This window comes from Salmo salar, chromosome ssa19 (genome assembly GCF_905237065.1).
Source record: "Salmo salar chromosome ssa19, Ssal_v3.1, whole genome shotgun sequence".
In the NCBI taxonomy this organism is placed as follows: domain Eukaryota; kingdom Metazoa; phylum Chordata; class Actinopteri; order Salmoniformes; family Salmonidae; genus Salmo; species Salmo salar.
The window spans coordinates 79,101,752-79,119,420 of NC_059460.1; the positions used below are offsets into that span (position 1 = coordinate 79,101,752).

Genomic DNA, 17,669 nt, shown 5'->3' on the forward strand with positions numbered 1-17,669 from the left:
CGGTTCCTGCCTCTCGGAGTATCCCGGAAGTGAGTACTCCCAGTCTAGCACGACCAGTACCAGCAACCCGGACCAAGCTTCCCAATAGTCAGCCTAGTCCTGTTCAGCCTGTTCCCGCTCCCCGCACTAGCCCTAAGGTGCGTGTTCCCAGACTGGCACATCCTGTACCAGCCCCACGCATCAGGCAGCGCCAGTCTGGTGCCGCCAGAGCCGCCCGACAATCAGGAGTCGCCAGAGCCACCCGCCAGTCAGGAGTCGCCAGAGCCGCCCGCCAGTCAGGAGTCGCCAGAGCCGCCCGCCAGTCAGGAGTCGCCAGAGCCGCCCGCCAGTCTGGAGTCGCCAGAGTCGCCCGTCTGCCCGGAGCTGCCAGAGTGGCCCGTCTGCCCGGAGCTGCCAGAGTGGCCCGTCTACCCGGAGCTGCCAGAGTGGCCCGTCTGCCCGGAGCTGCCAGAGTGGCCCGTCTGCCCGGAGCTGCCAAAGTGGCCCGTCTGCCCGGAGCTGCCAGAGTGGCCCGTCTGCCCGGAGCTGCCAGAGTGGCCCGCCTGTCCGGGGTCTGTTTGTGACCCAGAACCGAAGGGGTCTGTTTGTGACCCAGAACCGAAGGGGTCTGTTTGTGACCCAGAACCGAAGGGGTCTGTTTGTGACCCAGAACCGAAGGGGTCTGTTTGTGACCCGGAACCAAGGGGGTCGGCCTCCGACCCGGGACTGAGGGAATCTGCCTGTGACCCAGAACCGGGTGAGTCTGGCTACGATCCCAAAATATAATTAATTAACTGTGAATGTAATGAGTCTGCCTACAGCCTGGGACCGAAGGAGTCTGCCTACTGTCCAAAGCCAAGCAAGTCTGTCTACGGTCTGGAGGGCAGTAGGCCAGAACCGGAGCCACCTCCAATATAGGTGGGTTGGGGAGGGGGGGTGTAGCACAGTGCCGTCGTTGACGGCAGCCACCCTCCCTTCCCTCCCTTTAGTTTAGGGGGTTTATTTTTGTATTGGGTTTTCTTTATGTTGGTGCATTCGCTGTATGCACCTTTAGGGGGGGTAATGTCACGTCCTGACCAATATTTAGGTATTATTTGTATTATATTTGGTCAGGACGTGGCAGAGGTATATTTGTTTTGTATTGTGGGGTTTGTGTGTGGTGTAGTAGGGTGTGTTAGTTTTGGTATAGGTTCTAGGTTTATTTTTCTATGTGTAGTTTTGGGTGCTGGACTCTCAATTGGAGGCAGGTGTTTCTAGTTGCCTCTGATTGGGAGTCCTATAAGTAGGTGTGTGTTTGTTTGGTAGGTTGTGGGTAGTTGTATTTTGCACTGCGTTTATTCTGCTTGTAAAACTGTCACTAGTCTTTATTCGTTTTCTTGTTTTTTTTCTCCGTGTTCACATTCATTTAATAAATTAAGATGATGAGCACTAACTCCGCTGCGTATTGGTCCACGTTCTCCGACGATGATTTCGCTGTATCGTCTGACGACGAAGATTTCTGTGACAGGAGGTCTACAATTGTCTTTCTGACGTCTTTTGATTTCTTTTCATTTTCCCATGATGTCAAGCAAAGAGGCACTGAGTTTGAAGGTAGGCCTTGAAATACATCCACAGGTACACCCCCAATTGACTCAAATGATGTCAATTAGCCTATCAGAAGCTTCTAAAGCCAAGACATCATTTTCTGGAATTTTCCAAGCTGTTTAAAGGCACAGTCGACTTAGTGTATGTAACCTTCTGACCCACTGGAATTGTGATACAGTGAATTATAAGTGAAATAATCTTTCTGTAAACAATTGTTGGAGAAATTACCTGTGTCATTCACAAAGTAGATGTCCTAACCAACTTGCCAAAACTATACTTTGTTGACAAGAAATTTGTGGAGTGGTTGAAAAATGTGTTTTAATAACTTCAACCTAAGTGTATGTAAACTTCCAACTTCATCTGTACAGTGTATGTGCTTCCATATATTTTCATATGTGCATACAGTACATATACACTGCATAACATCTCATTCCAGAATCATGGGCATTAATATGGAGTTGGTCCCCCCCTTTGCTGCTATGACAGCCTCCACTCTTCTGGGAAGGCTTTCCACCAGATGTTGGAAAAACATTGCTGCTGGCACTGATGTTGGGCGATTAGGCCTGGCTCGCAGTCGGCGTTCCAATTCATCCCAAAGGTGTTCGATGGGGTTGAGGTCAGGGCTCTGTGCAGGCCAGTGAAGTTTTCCTCACCGATCTCGACAAACCATTTCTGAAACAGGAAAGGGCCTTCCCCAAACTGTTGCCACAAAGTTGGAAGCAGTTTGCATTATGTATTGGGGCAGGTAGCGTTCTCCTGGCATCCGCCAAACCCAGATTCGTCCGTCGCACTACCAGATGGTGAGGCGTGATTCGTCACTCCAGAGAACGCGTTTCCACTGCTCCAGAGTACAATGGAAGTGAGCTTTAGACCACTCCCGCCGACGCTTGGCAGTGATCTTAGGCTTGTATGTGGCTGCTCGGCCATGGAAACCCATTTCATGAAGTTCCTGACGTTGCTTCTAGAGACAGTTTGGAACTCAGTTGTGAGTGTTGCAACCGAGGACAGACGATTTTTACACGCTACGAGCTTCAGCACTTAGGGTTCCCGTTCTGTGAGCTTGTGTGGCCTACCACTTCGCGACTGAGCCGAACTGACTTGTTTTGACGAACTGACTTGTTGGAAAGGTGGCATCCTATGACGGTTTCAAGTTTAAATTCACTGAGCCCTTCAGTAAGGCCATTCTACTGCCAATATTTGTTCTATGGTGATTGCATGGCTGTCTGCTCGATTTTATACACCTGTCAGCAGCGGTGTATAAGGGCCGTGTATATTAATGCAGTTGATGCATATACAGTATTTTCATCGAATAGAAAATAGAGGGTTCAGACTGCCACAGAGGAATACGGGAGCAGCCCAAACATCAGACAATTATCCATGACTATTCACCATTGTGTTTGTTTATAGCCCCGATGGTGAGAGGAGGACAGCCTAGGCTGAGATCTGAGACATAATAGTGGCGATTATGAGATTACAAAGTATATTTTTGTCTCTGCTTGTTATATTATTAACATTTTTGGGTTTGGAGAGAAATGACACAGAGCGAAAGATAAGGCAACTTCCACAAGAGTGTTCGCACAGGAAGCAGACTGGCAGGAAATGTGGAGCAGTGTTTTAGGGGCCCGCGTATTGAAGTTCCACTCTTCACCGGCAGCTATATGTTTCAGCCAGGGCTAGCGCTGCTGCTATTTCGTTTGAAGCCCACTGAAAACTGGAAACAACTTTCGTCGGACTGTAGGAAAGTAGTGAGCAAGAAATGCAGTCTTCTTTGGCCGGCCAGCATCGACACACACTCCAACTGTCAGAGCCTGGATTTACAAAGCGTCTCAGAGCAAAAGTGCTGATCTCAGATCAGGTCGTCGTTGCCTTGTTCATTATGATCTAAAAGGCAAAACTGATCCTAGATCAGCACTCATATCCTGAGATGCTTTGTGAATACGGCCCTTATATACAGTAAGCTAAGCAAAGAAAACAGCTGAATAAAGCAGCTGAACCAACCAAGGCCTTGGCCAGCCCACAAGAGAAAGACAGACACAACACTGTCCTGTCTCAGTCTGGCTGGTGCCAAGACTCCAGCATCAAACAGATCGGTGGTGTGGACCGAGGGGTTTTACTCCAACCGCACAGGGCCACATAGCTACTGTACTCACCCACACATTACAGAGGCCTGGGTGAGCAACAGAGCCATAGAAATACAATACAGGCTTTGGCAAACAGCGTTTCAAATGGGGACTTTTAACAGGTGCCATGTTGGCACCTAAAGACATACATTCTGGCATGAATGTCAATTGGATTGTTATTGTCATGGAACTATGGAGGATAGTGTGTTGAAATCTATCTACAGGCCTGGGTGAGGCTAGTTAATGTAGCTGTAGTGGCTTAAAGATGGATGTCTCACATTGCATGTCTATCAGCGTTTAATTCTACATATTTTACATATTTGTCAAAATGACTCTTGGTCAGAGGTTTGTAACTTTCTCAGTGGGCCCTAATACTGTACTGTTGTAGGGTCCGTTTCCCTCCTTTCTCCCTCCTTCCTCCCTCCTCACTCCCTCCTCCCTCTCTCCTTCCTCCTCCTTCTTCCCTTCGTACTCCCTCCTTCCTCCCCCTTCCTCTCTCCTTCCACTCTCCTTCCTCCCTCCTTCCTCCCTCCTCACTCCCTCCTCCCTCTCTCCTTCCTCCTCCTTCTTCCCTTCGTACTCCCTCCTTCCTCCTCCCTCCTCTCTCCCTCCTCCCTCCTTCCTCCCTCCTCACTCCCTCCTCCCTCTCTCCTTCCTCCTCATTCTTCCCTTCGTACTCCCTCCTTCCTCCCCCTTCCTCTCTCCTTCCTCTCTCCTTCCTCCCTCCTCACTCCCTCCTCCTTCCTCCTCCTTCTTCCCTTCATACTCCCTCCTTCCTCCCCCTTCCTCTCTCCTTCCTCTCTTCTTCCTTCCTCCCTCCTTCCTCCCTCCCTCCCTCCTTCCTCTCTCCTCACTCCCTCTCTCCTTCCTTCCTCTTTCCTTCCTCTCATCCTTCCTACCGTCTGTGCATTGTATACTTGGAATGTCAGTATGCATCTGCTATGAGTGCTCAGTCCTGTGATCTTTCAGGACAGTCATAAGGTACATCTCCCTTTTTATATCCGTTGCCGAGACAGGAAATGGGATGGCTATGCCTTGGCAGATTTGTCTCCGTCCTGCTGATGAAAGCGGCGTGTCTGACATGATCGATTCCCACCCTTCATGAAGGATAACATCTGCAAATCTGTGACAAATAAACTTTGATTTGATTTGAGGAGAAATACAGGGCATCACACAGGGAGAAGGGCCTGAAGTATCGCACGCTTCACACACACTGACAGATGGGTTTGTAGGAGAGACGTGGTGTACTGCACACACTTTCTCTCTCTCTTTTTCTTTATCTCTCTCACATGAACCTTCTCTCCCTCTTTCTCTCCTTTACTCTCACTGAGACACACACACACACACACACACACACACACACACACACACACACACACACACACACACACACACACACACACACACACACACACACACAGCCTGCATGGCCAGCAGTATGTATCTCAGTCCCAGTGACCTGTTGAGTGCCAGTCAAGGGTTCACTTCTCAGGTCTTTCCAGCATGAGGACACACGGACAGAGCAGACTGGACCCCTGGCTCTCCTAAACCTGCCATAACATAGAGTTAGCTACATGTCTATCACCCACCCAACCAAGATGACCCTGATTACCCACCCTACCACCCCATACCAGCTCATCCCAGATGAGGGACCCTGATTACCCACCCTACCACCCCATACCAACTCATCCCAGATGAGGGACCCTGATTACCCACCCTACCACCCCATACCAACTCATCCCAGATGAGGGACCCTGATTACCCACCCTACCACCCCATACCAACTCATCCGTTATCTCCTGGAGTTGAAGATAACTGTGTGTGTGTGTGTGTCAAATTAAATCAAATGTTATTGTTCACATACACATGTTTAGCAGATGTTATTGCGGGTGTAGTGAAATACTTGTGCTTCTAGTTCCGACAGTGCAGTAATATCTAACAAGTAATATCTAACAGTTTCACAACATATACCCAAAATACACATAAATCTAAGTAAGGAATGGGTTAAGAATATATACATATATGTCAGATACAGTGTCATAGTATAGAGTACAGTATATACATATGAGATGGGCTCTTTCCCTCGATCCTGACTAGTCTCCCAGTCCCTGCCGCTGAAAAACATCCCCACATCATGATGCTGCCACCGCCATGCTTCACTCTAAGGATGGTGCCAGGTTTCTTCCAGACGTGATGTTTGGCATTCAGGCCAATGAGTTCAATCTTGGTTTCATCAGATCAGAGAATCTTGTTTCTCATGGTCTGAGAGTCCTTTAAGTGCCTTTTGGCAAACTCTAAGCAGGCTGTTATGTGCCTTGTACTGAGGAGTGGCTTCTGTCTGGCCACTCTACCATAAAGGCCTGATTGGTGGAGTGCTGCAGAGATGGTTGTGCTTCTGGAAGGTTCTCCCATCTCCACAGAGGAATTCTATAGTTCTGTCAGAGTGACCATCGGGTTCTTGGTCACCTCTCAAGGCCCTTCTCCCCCTATTGCTCAGTTTGGCAGGATGGCCAGCTCAAAGAAGAGTCTTGAAAGTTCCAAACTCCTTCCATTGAAGAATGATGGACGCTACTGTGCCTTTCCAAATCATGTCCAATCATTTGAATTTACCAAAGGTGGACTCCAATCAAGTTGTATAAACATCTCAAGGATGATCATTGGAAACTCAATTTCAAGTCTCATCGCAAAGGGTCTGAATACTTACAGCACCAGTCAAATGTTTGGACCCACCTACTCATTCCAGGGTTTTTCTTTATTTTTTAAATGTTTTACATTGTAGAATAATAGTGAAGACATCAAAACTATGAAATAACACATATGGAATCATGTATCGAACTCGAATCGTACTACAACGGCTCTGACGCTCGTCGGATGTGGCAGGGCATGCAAACTATTACGGACTACAAAGGGAAGCACAGCCGAGAGCTGCCCAGTGACACGAGCCTACCGGACGAGCTAAATATCTTCTATGCTCGCTTAGAGGCAAGTAACACTGAAACATGCATGAGAGCATCAGCTGTTACAGACGACTGTGTAATCACATTCTCCGCAGCCGATGTGAGTAAGACCTTCAAACAGGTTAACATTCAGAAGGCCGCAGGGCCAGACGGATTACCAGGATGTGTACACTGAGCATGTGCTGACCAGCTGGCTAGTGTCTTCACTGACATTTTCAACCTCTCCCTGTCTGAGTCTGTAATACCAACATGTTTCAAGCAGACCACCATAGACCCTGTGCCCAAGAACACTAAGGTAACCTGCCTAAATGACTACTGACCCGTAGCACTCACGTCTGTAGCCATGAAGTACTTTGAACCGCTCGTCATGGCTCACATCAACACCATTATAACAGAAACCCTAGACCCACTCCAATTTGCATACCGCACCAACAGATCCACACATGATGCAATTTCTATTGCACTCCACACTGCCCTTTCACACCTGGACAAAAGGAACACCTATGTGAGAATGCTATTCATTGACTACAGCTCACCATTCAAGCGAAGGACTCTGGGACTAAACACCTCCCTCTGCAAATAGATCCTGAAGGGCCACCCCCAGGTGGTAAGGGTAGGTAACAACACATCCGCCACGCTGATCCTCAACACGGGGGCCCCTCAGGGGTGCGTGCTCAGCCCCCTCCTGTACTCCCTGTTCACAGAGGACTGCACGGCCAGGCACGTCTCCAACACCATCATTAAGTTTGCTTATGACACAACAGTGGTAGGCCCGATCACCGACAACGATGAGACAGCCTATAGGGAGGTGGTCAGAGACCTGACCGTGTGGTGCAAGGACAACAACCTCTCCCTCAAAGTGATCAAGACGAAGGAGATGATTGTGGACTACAGGAAAAGAAGTACCGGGCACGCCCCCATTCTCATCGATGGGGCTGTAGTGGATCAGGTTGAGAGCTTCAAGTTCCTTGGCGTCCACATCACCAACAAACTAACATGGTCCAAGCACACCAAGACAGTCGTGAAGATGGCACGACAAAACCTATTCCCCCTCAGGAGACTGAAAAGATTTGGCATGGGTCCTCAGATCCTCAAAAGGTTTTACAGCTGCACCATCGAGAGCATCCTGACGGGTTGCATCACAGCCTGGTATGGCAACTGCTTGGCCTCTGACCGCAAGGCACTATAGAGTGTAGTGTGTATGGCCCAGTACATGACCGGGGCCAAGCTTCCTGCCATCCAGGACCTCTATACCAGGCGGTGTCAGGGGAAGGCCCTAAAAATTGTAAAAGACTCCAGCCACCCTAGTCATAGACTTTTCTCTGCTACCGCATGGAAAGTGGTACCAGAGTGCCAAGTGTAGGTCCATGAGGCTCCTAAAAATATCTTCTACCCCAAAGCCATAAGACTCCTGAACAGCTAATCAAATGGCTACCCAGACTATTTGCATTGCCCCCCCCGCCCACCACCCTGGAATGCTGCTGCTACTCTCTGTTATTATCAATGCATAGTAACTTTAATAACTCTACCTACATGTACATACTACCTCAATTACCTCGACACTGGTGCCCCCGCACCTTGACATTGACTCTGTACTGGCACCCCCTGTATATCGCCCCGCTATTGTTATTTACTGCTGCTCTTTAATTATTTGTTATTCTTATCTCATACTTTTTTTGTATTTTCTTAAAACTGCATTGTTGGTTAAGGGCTTGTAAGTAAGCATTTTACTCTAAGGTCTACACCTGCTGTATTTGGAGCATGTGACAAATGCATTTTGATTTGATGTAGTAAACAAAAGTAGCCACCCTTTGCCTTGATGACAGCTTTGCACACTCTTGGCATTCTTTAAACCAGCTTCATGAGGTAGTCACCTGGAATGCATTTTAATTAACAGGTGTGCCTTCTTAAAATTGAATTTGTGAAATGTCTTTCCTTAATGCGTTTGAGCCAATCAGTTGTGACAAGGTATACAGAAGATAGCCCTATTTGGTAAAAGACCAAGTCCATATTATGTCAAGAACAGCTCAAATAAGCAAAGAGAAATGACAGTCCATCATTACTTTAAGACATGAAGGTCAGTCAATACGGAACATTTCATAAACTTTTAAAGTTTCTTCAAGTGCAGTCGCAAAAACCATCAAGCGCTATGATGAAACTGGCTCTCATGAGGACCACCACAGGAATGGAAGACCCAGAGTTACCTTTGCTGCAAAGGATAAGTTCATTAGAGTTAACTGCACCTCAGATTCCAGCCCAAATAAATGCTTCACAGAGTTCAAGTAACAGACACATCTCAACATCAACTGTTCAGAGGAGACTGCGTGAATCAAGCCTTCTTGGTCGAATTGCTGCAAAGAACCCACTACTAAAGGACACCAATAATAATAGTAGATCAGCTTTAATATTGCATATAGATTGTGGCTTCTATCAATGTAATTGTCTGCATCATTTCCAATCGCCCATATCAAATATATTTTTTTAATACATTTTTTTCCTTTTTTATTATTTTGCTCTAATCCCCTCCCCTAATTGAAGTAAAATAATGAAGAACAATTCTTAGGCTTCTACGTTCAGCTTATACATACTATATGCATTTTATGGACACGGTATATTTTACATGAGTTATCTTTAGTTATTTCTGTTTATTTGTTTTTAGTCCCACCCTTCGGCTACCCTCAACCCCTCCCATCTATCTTTGAAAACCATCCAGTTTTGATTTGTAATTGTCCCATTCATCCCAATGGAAATATCCCTGTGGAAATATCCCTGTGGAAACATCCCTGTGGAAACATCCCAATGGAAACATCCCAGTGGAAACATCCCAGTGGAAACATCCCAGTGGAAACATCCCAGTGGAAACATCCCAAAGGAAACATCCCGGTGGAAAGATCCCTGTGGAAACATCCCAAAGGAAACATCCAAAATGAAACATCCCAATGGAAACATCCCAAAGGAAACTTCCTGGTGGAAAGATCCCTGTGGAAACATCCCAAAGGAAAAATCCCAAAGGAAACATCCCAAAGGAAACATCCCTATGGAAACATAAAGGTCACAAGGTCTCAAAAAAAGAGAAAGCACAACAATGCTGGAGCAGAGCAGAACTAGTGCCGTTGCCATGGCTTTTATCAACTGCCTGTCCTTGGCAATGGGTCATTTGTTTGGCCTTGTCTGAATGTCTCGCGTTTCTCTCTCCGGGGCAAGGAGCACAAAGGGGTCAGGCGAACCAGTTATGTCATTAAAATGGCAGCTCGTTAAGAAAGGGTAGTGCTGCCCGACGGACGCCACAATGCAGACTACTGCAGGGCTGCTCTGAGCGGGTCGGCTGAGGCTTGGCCCCTTCCTCCTGGCGGGTGCTTCTAGGCTGCTAGCGATCGGCGGATGACCGGCCCTGCCCTATACAGCGCATCCTGCCTCCCTCCTCTCCCTCTGGAAGCTTGCTAGAATCTCCTCCATTCTCTCTTATCACCTCTTCCCTCTGTCCAAAAAGGTTTTCCATGTTTACATGTTTACGAACCCCCCCATCTCCTCTTCTCTGGGAATAGCATCTCTGGCTCTGTGTCAGTTGAGACAGGAAGTTGAGACAGGAAATGGGTAACAGAGCGGTCCCTCCTCCACTGTCTATTTCCTCTCTTTCCTCTCCTTACTTCTCCTCTCCTGGACTGGGGAGGACACAGAGTCACAGACACACACGGAGCCAGGGAGCCCACGGAGCCAGGGAGCCCACGGAGCCAGGGAGCCCACGGAGCCAGGGAGCAGAGGCCTGCTCTTCCTTACCACGACACGACGTCAGTCTGGCCAGAATGGAATCCAGAGGCTGTTGTGGCTGCTCCCTCCGTGTGGAAGCCACAGGGCCACAGGGTTCCACGGCATCATATCGTAAACCGTCCCTCCCCCCTCTTTTCTGGTTCTCATTCGTGTTTGATCAGCTTTGCAGGGGATATTAAGTGCCGACCCTTTTAATTTTTTTGCCTTAATTTCCGCCAGTTCCTTTTCTCTCTCTCTCTCTCTCTCTCACACTCTTACTTTCTCTTTCTCTATCCAAATCTATTCAAATCTATCCAAATCTCTGGACGTCAAATGCTGCCTTTTCATGTAACTCACGCAAGAGAGGGAAGCTGGGCAAATATGTTTGTTCCCTTTGCTGCAAACAACTTCCGTGTGAAGTAGTTTGAGGAGCAAGGCGGGAGGTGACCGGGGAGGCAGGGAGACTGCCTTCCCCCTGTGTGTGATGGGTCCAGAGGGACTGAGCCGAAGGGGGCTGGTTGGTTAAGTTAGCGTTTGGAGTGAGGCATTAAAATATGGGTGGGGTAAGTGTGTGTACTGGGAGAGAGAGAGAGAGTTTGGGGGGGAGGGGCTTAAAGAGGGAAATTCCTTTGATGTGGGTTGTGTGTGGCAGTATTACTATTCCACTGAAAACAGGGGCACGGTAGCAGGGCTAGCTCAAAGTGCTAGCACATGTTGCCGGGTTCACTATGACAAGACTCACAGAGAGAGAGAGGTGGAGAGAGGGAGATCGATTGAGAGAGAGGGAGATTGAGAGAGAGCGAGAGAGAGAGTGTTTGAGACGCCTAGCACTCTGAATCACTAAAAGGGGCCCTATGGTCGGGAGTGGCTAGAGAGTTGTTGTTGTTTTTGTCGCACTGCTTTGCTTTATCTTGTCCAGGTCGCAGTTGTAAATGAGAACTTGTTCTCTACTGGCCTACCTGGTTAAATAAAGGTGAAATAAAAATAAAATAAAAAGGACAGAGACCTTGTCACAGTTCTTCCTCTAATGACAGACTATCTCTGTCCAAGACCACTGCATCGCTAATCCACTTTACCGCACTATATTATATTATATTATATTGATCATAGTGATTCAGGAGTAACATTAAAACAGAATAATATGCCCCGACAACATTAGACAACAATACAGAAAAACCCTTCAAATTACTGAGAAAAGTCAATGAAATCAATGAATAGAGAATAGCCAGATTAACTGATGACTAAAACAGCAGATGTGTATTATAGGTCATTAATGTGTAACGGACCTCAGAGAATGTCGTAGACTTTGTCATTCTATATATATATATATATATACATATATATTAGTTCATATTCATGAACCACTGCGTTTAACCACGGCAAGGTGACTGGGAATATGGTTGAATACAAACAGTCCAATTATGAAAGAGACAAAATGGAGTCGCAATTCAACGGCTCAGACACAAGACGTATGTGGCACGGACTCCAGGCAATCACGGATTATAAAGGGAAACCCAGCCATGTCACGGACACCGACGTCTTGCTCTCGGACAAGCTAAACCCTTTCTTTGCCTGCTTCGAGGAAAACAGTGAGCTCCCATGGACTGTGAGCTCTCGTTCTCCGTGGCCGAAGTGAGTAATACAATTAAGTGTGTTAACCCTCGCAAGTCTGTTGGCCCAGACGGCATCACTTGCCGCGTCCTCAGAGCATGCGCAGACCATCTGGATAGAGTGTTTATGGACATATTCAATCTCTCCCTATCCCAGTCTGTTGTACCCACTTGCTTCAAGATGTCCACCATTGTTCCTGTACCCAAGAAAGCAAAGGTAACTGAACTAAATGACTATCACCCCGTAGCACTCACCTCTGTCATCATGAATTGCTTTGAGAGGCTAGTTAACGATCATATCACTTACACCTTACCTGACACCCTAGACCCACTGCAATTTGCATACCGCCCCAATAGATCCACAGACGATGCAATCGCCATCGCACTGCACACTGCCCTATCCCATCTGGACAAGAGGAATACCTACGTAAGAATGCGTTCTGATGGGCCGCCCCCAGGTGGTGAAGGTAGGCAACAACACCTCCACTTCGCTGATCCTCAACACAGGGTCCCCACAAGGGTACTTACTCAGTCCCCTCCTGTACTTCCTATTCACCGATGACTGCGTGGCCACACACGTCTCCAACTCAATCATCAAATTTGCGGGACAACACAACAGTGGTAGGCCTGATTACCAACAGCAATGAGACAGCCTACAGGGAGAAGGTGGGGTCCCTGGCGGAGTGGTGCCAGGAAAATAAACTCTCACGCAACATCAACAAAACAAAGGAGATGATTTTGGACTTCAGCAGAAGGAGCACGCCCCTATCCACATCAACGGGACTACAGTGGAGAAGGTGAAAAGCTTCAAGTTCCTCAAAGGACACATCACTGACAAACTGAAATGGTCCATCCACACAGACAATGTGGTGAAAAAGACGCAACAGCGCCTCTTCAACCTCAGGAGGCTGAAGAAATTTGACTTGCCCCATAAGACCCTCACAAACTTTTACAGATGCACCATTGTCAAAAAATTGCCAGTCACCCAAGTCATAGACTGTTCTCTCTGCTACCGCACGGCAAGCGGTACCAGAGCGCCAAGTCAAGGTCCAAAAGGCTCCTTAACAGCTTCTACCTCCAAGCCATAAGCCTGCTGAACAATTAATCAAATGGCCACCCGGACTATTTGCATGGACACCCCCCACCCCTTTGTTTTTACACTGCTGCTACTCGCTGTTTATTATTTATGCATAGTCAATTTACCCCTACCTACATGTACAAATGACCTCGATTAACCTGTACCTCCGTACATTGACTTGGTACCGTTACCCCCTGTATATAACCTCATTATTGTTATTTTTTTTTATGTTACTTTGATTATTTATTTATTTATTTATTGGTAAAAAAAAAAGTACTTTATTTAGTAAATATTTTCTTAACTCTATTTTCTTAAAACACCATTGTTGGTTAAGGGCTTGTAAGTAAGCATTTCACTGTTGTATTCGGCGCATGTGACAAATGAAATTGGATTCGATTTGATTTGGGAGCATCCTGTCATACTGTATCACCGCCTGTTACGGCAACTGCCCTGCCCGCAACCGCAGGGCTCTCCAGAGGGCGGTGCAGTCCGCCCAGTGGGCGGTGCAGTCTGCCCAGAGGGCGGTGCAGTCTGCCCAGAGGGTGGTGCAATATGCCCAGAGGGTGGTGCAGTCCGCCCAGAGGGTGGTGCAGTCTGCCCAGAGGGTGGTGCAGTCCGCCCAGAGGGTGATGCAGTCCGCTCAGAGGGTGGTGCAGTCCGCCCAGTGGGCGGTGCAGTCCGCCCAGAGGGCGGTGCAGTCCGCCCAGAGGGTGGTGCAGTCTGCAGTCGGCCCAAAGCATCACCTATAGTTAGGATTTTATACATGTAGTTTCCCCTGACTGTTAGCTTAGCAGGTGGAGTATGGAACTATGGAACATTCCGGAACGTGAGGGTATGAGGTCAAATCGCGTTGAAGGCACACTATTTAATTGTTTCTATTTTTTATGTGAAATCACTTTCTGCACTGTTGCTCAAATAATGTATTTTATTTAGTATAGTATAAGCTTCCTTCTTAAGCATCCTAAATAATGCCATAGATTCAGATTGTGAAAAAGAATAAACTTGAAGGCAAAAAAGGCAAGTATGATGTATGATGATTATAGGTTACTAAAGACAGCGACTTACCTCTGCGCCACAGAGTTTTGATGAAAACAGACAAATTGATCTGAGAATCACTCGCCGCTATTTATTGACCAGCAGATGTCACTAATGTGCATTGTGAGAGGATAATGAAGCTCCGAGTAATGAACCGTTTTTCAGCACAATTTGGTGAAAGCTCCTAAGCATTCAGATTGCCTCAGTTTCCCATCACTATAACTCAGTGGTTCTCAATTCTCGGCTTAGGGACCCACAGCTATTCCAGAGCTATCGCACCTGATTCAACTTGTCAATTAACACATTAATAAAAATGATATATAATATGGATAACCAGAAAACAATAAACCTGTATACTTCTTTATAAGGTTATTTGTAGAACCTTTTTGATTGAGAAATTCTAGAAGTACCATTCTAGAATTTTTTAAGAAGTCTATATAGCCCCAAAAAGGGTTGTAACGATAGAGGAACCCTTGTTGGTGCTATATAGAACCATTTGTTTTTAGTGTCAATGAGTTTAAACCAACATGAATCAGGTCTGGGTCTGGTTTGTTTGTGGTGCGGTTTGGCGCTAAGAATACAGAACTAAAAGACTGAACGACTGGGTCGCGTCCATAGATACAGAACTAAAAGACTGAACGACTGGGTCGCGTCCATAGATACAGAACTAAAAGACTGAACGACTGGGTCGCGTCCATAGATACAGAACTAAAAGACTGAACGACTGACTGCCTAGCGTCTCTGGCAACCGAACCAATAGAACGAACGACCAGCCGGCTTGCGTAGCAACCCTAGATTTGTGTCGGGACTATATCTTGTGGAAGGATGAAATAGTATGAATAAATGAATCAAAATAACATTTTTAATGAAAATATGTAATTCATTAATTGAATATGTTGGTAACCCGTTGTATAAAAGTCATAATGCCCTCGAAGCTGGTGTTTGGAGGATATATCGGCAGGTTTGTCAACCCTCGACTTTGTCTCGGGCCAAACAACATCCGTGCCAATATATCCTGCAAACACCGGCTTCTCGGGCATTAAATATTAGCCACTATCAGTATAGACGGTCAGTAGGCCTAATAACCACACATATGTAATTGCCAGTTTACTGTTGGTTCCCTTCAGTTTGTATAGCCTACATTATCATTCCATTTAAATACATTGTTTCTTTAACCTCCATTTTGCTTCCTCTGTAAACACCATCACGGCCGTGTAGTTGTTGCTGAGGATCATTAGTACCAGTTGATAATAAAGAAGAAAGGATAATTCAATCGTTATGGAGCAGAGTGCAAACACAACACATGAATCAAATGACCGTTTTATTTTTCTTTCGTGCGTAAATGCTCTCCAAACCAGTTTTTTCAGTCATAAATACTTTTCCGAACCCTAAATAATCTACAAAATCAGAGTATTTTTAAATCTACCAATTGGTGCTGAAACAGAGATGAATATGCATATATTTGGATGGATTTATTTCATTGATCCCTAATATTCGGAACCCATTCTCTCCATATTCTAGTGTGTCTGTTGACAAAATTCTAACTAAAAGGTACACTGTGTTTAAAGGGATGGCTTAAGATAGATGTACAGTGCATTCAGAAAGTATTCAGATCCCTTGACTTTTTCCACATTTTATTACAGCCTTATTCTAAACTTGATTAAATCGTTTTTTCTCTCATCAATCTACACAAAATAGGCTGGATGGGGAGCGTCGCTGCACAGCTGTTTTTAGGTCTCTCCAGAGATGTTCGATCGGGTTCAAATCCGGGCTCTGGCTGGGCCACTCAAGGACATTCAGAGACTTGTCCCAAAGCCACTCCTGTGTTGTCTTGGCTGTGTGCTTAGGGTCATTGTCCTGTTGGAAGGTGAATCTTTGCCCCAGTCTGAGGTCCTGAGTGCTCTGGAGCAGGTTTTCATCAAGGATCTGTCTGTACTTCATCCTTGCCTCAATCCTAACTAGTCTCCCAGTCCCTGCCACTGAAAAACATCCCCACAGAATGATGCTGCCACCACCATGCTTCAACGTAGGGATGGTGCCTAGTTTGCTCCAGATGTGACGCTTGGCATTCAGGCAAAATAGTTCAATCTTGGTTTCATTAGACCAGAGAATCTTGTTTCTCATGGTCTGAGAGTCCTTAAGTGCCTTTTGGCAAACTCCAAGCGGGCTGTCATGTGCCTTTTACTGAGGAGTGTCTTCTGTCTGGCCACTCTACCATAAAGGCCTGATTGGTGGAGTGCTGCAGAGATGGTTGTTCTTCTGGAAGGTTCTCCCATCTCCGCAGAAGAACTCTGGAGCTCTGTCAGTATGACCATTCTCCCCCGATTGCTCAGATTGACCGGGCGGCCAGCTCTAGGAAAAGTCTTGGTGGTTCCAAACTTCTTCCATTTAAGAATGATGGAGGCCACAGTGTTCTTGGGGACCTTCGATGCTACAGACATTTTTTTGGTACCCTTCCCCAGATCTGTGCCTCAACACAATCCTGTCTCGGAGCGCTACGGGCAATTCCTTCGACCTCATGGCTTGGTTTTTGTTTTGACTTGCACTGTCAACTGTAGGACCTTATAAACTCCGCAAAAATAGAAACGTCCTCTCACTGTCAACTGCGTTTATTTTCAGCAAACTTAACATGTGTAAATATTTGTATGAACATAACAAGATTCAACAACTGAGACATAAACTGAACAAGTTTATGGGATGGCATATCAATGGCATATTTATGGGAAGGCATACCGCTTCAGAATGCTGTGGTAGCCATGCTTGTTAACCTCTCTGGGGTATGTGGGACGCTAGCGTCCCAACCGCGGGACACACTATTCAAAAGCCAGTGAAATAGCAGGGCAGCAAATTCAAAACAACAAAAATCTCATAATTCAAATTTCTCAAACATACAACTATTATATCCCATTTTAAAGATACACTTCTTGTTAATCCAACCACATTGTCCGATTTCAAAAAGGCTTTACGGCAAAAGCATAACATTAGATTACATTAAAATGGCGCCAAGACAAGAAAAACCACAAAGCCATTTTCCAAGCAAGGAGAGGCGTCACAAATACCATAAATACAGCTAAAATGAATCACTAACCGTTGATGATCTTCATCAGATGGCACTCATAGGACTTCATGTTACACAATACATGTATGTCTTGCTCGATAAAGTTCATATTTATATTAAAAAAAAAACATTTTACATTGGCGTGTAATGTTCAGAAATGTTTTGCCTCCCAAAACTCCCGGTGAATGAGCACATCAATTTACAGAAATACTCATCATAAACGTTGATAAAATATTCAACAGTTATTCAAAGAATTATAGATACACTTCTCCTTAATGCAACCGCTGTGTCAGATTTCAAAAAAGCTTTACATCGAAAGCAAATTTTGCAATAATCTGAGTACAGCGCTCAGATATCAAAACAAGCCATACAGATACCCGCCATTTTGGAGTCAACAGAAATGACAAAAATTACATTATAAATATTCACTTACCTTTGATGATCTTCATCAGAATGCACTCCCAGGAATCCCAGTTCCACAATAAATGTTTGTTTTGTTCG

The 17,669-nt window shown here is 46.0% G+C and overlaps 1 protein-coding gene across 1 annotated transcript in view; it reads left to right on the top strand.

The window, feature by feature from the left end:
- LOC106579676 (reversion-inducing cysteine-rich protein with Kazal motifs) overlaps window positions 1–17,669 on the top strand; it is a 108,239-nt gene that overhangs the window by 16,624 nt on the left and 73,946 nt on the right. The window lies entirely within an intron of this gene.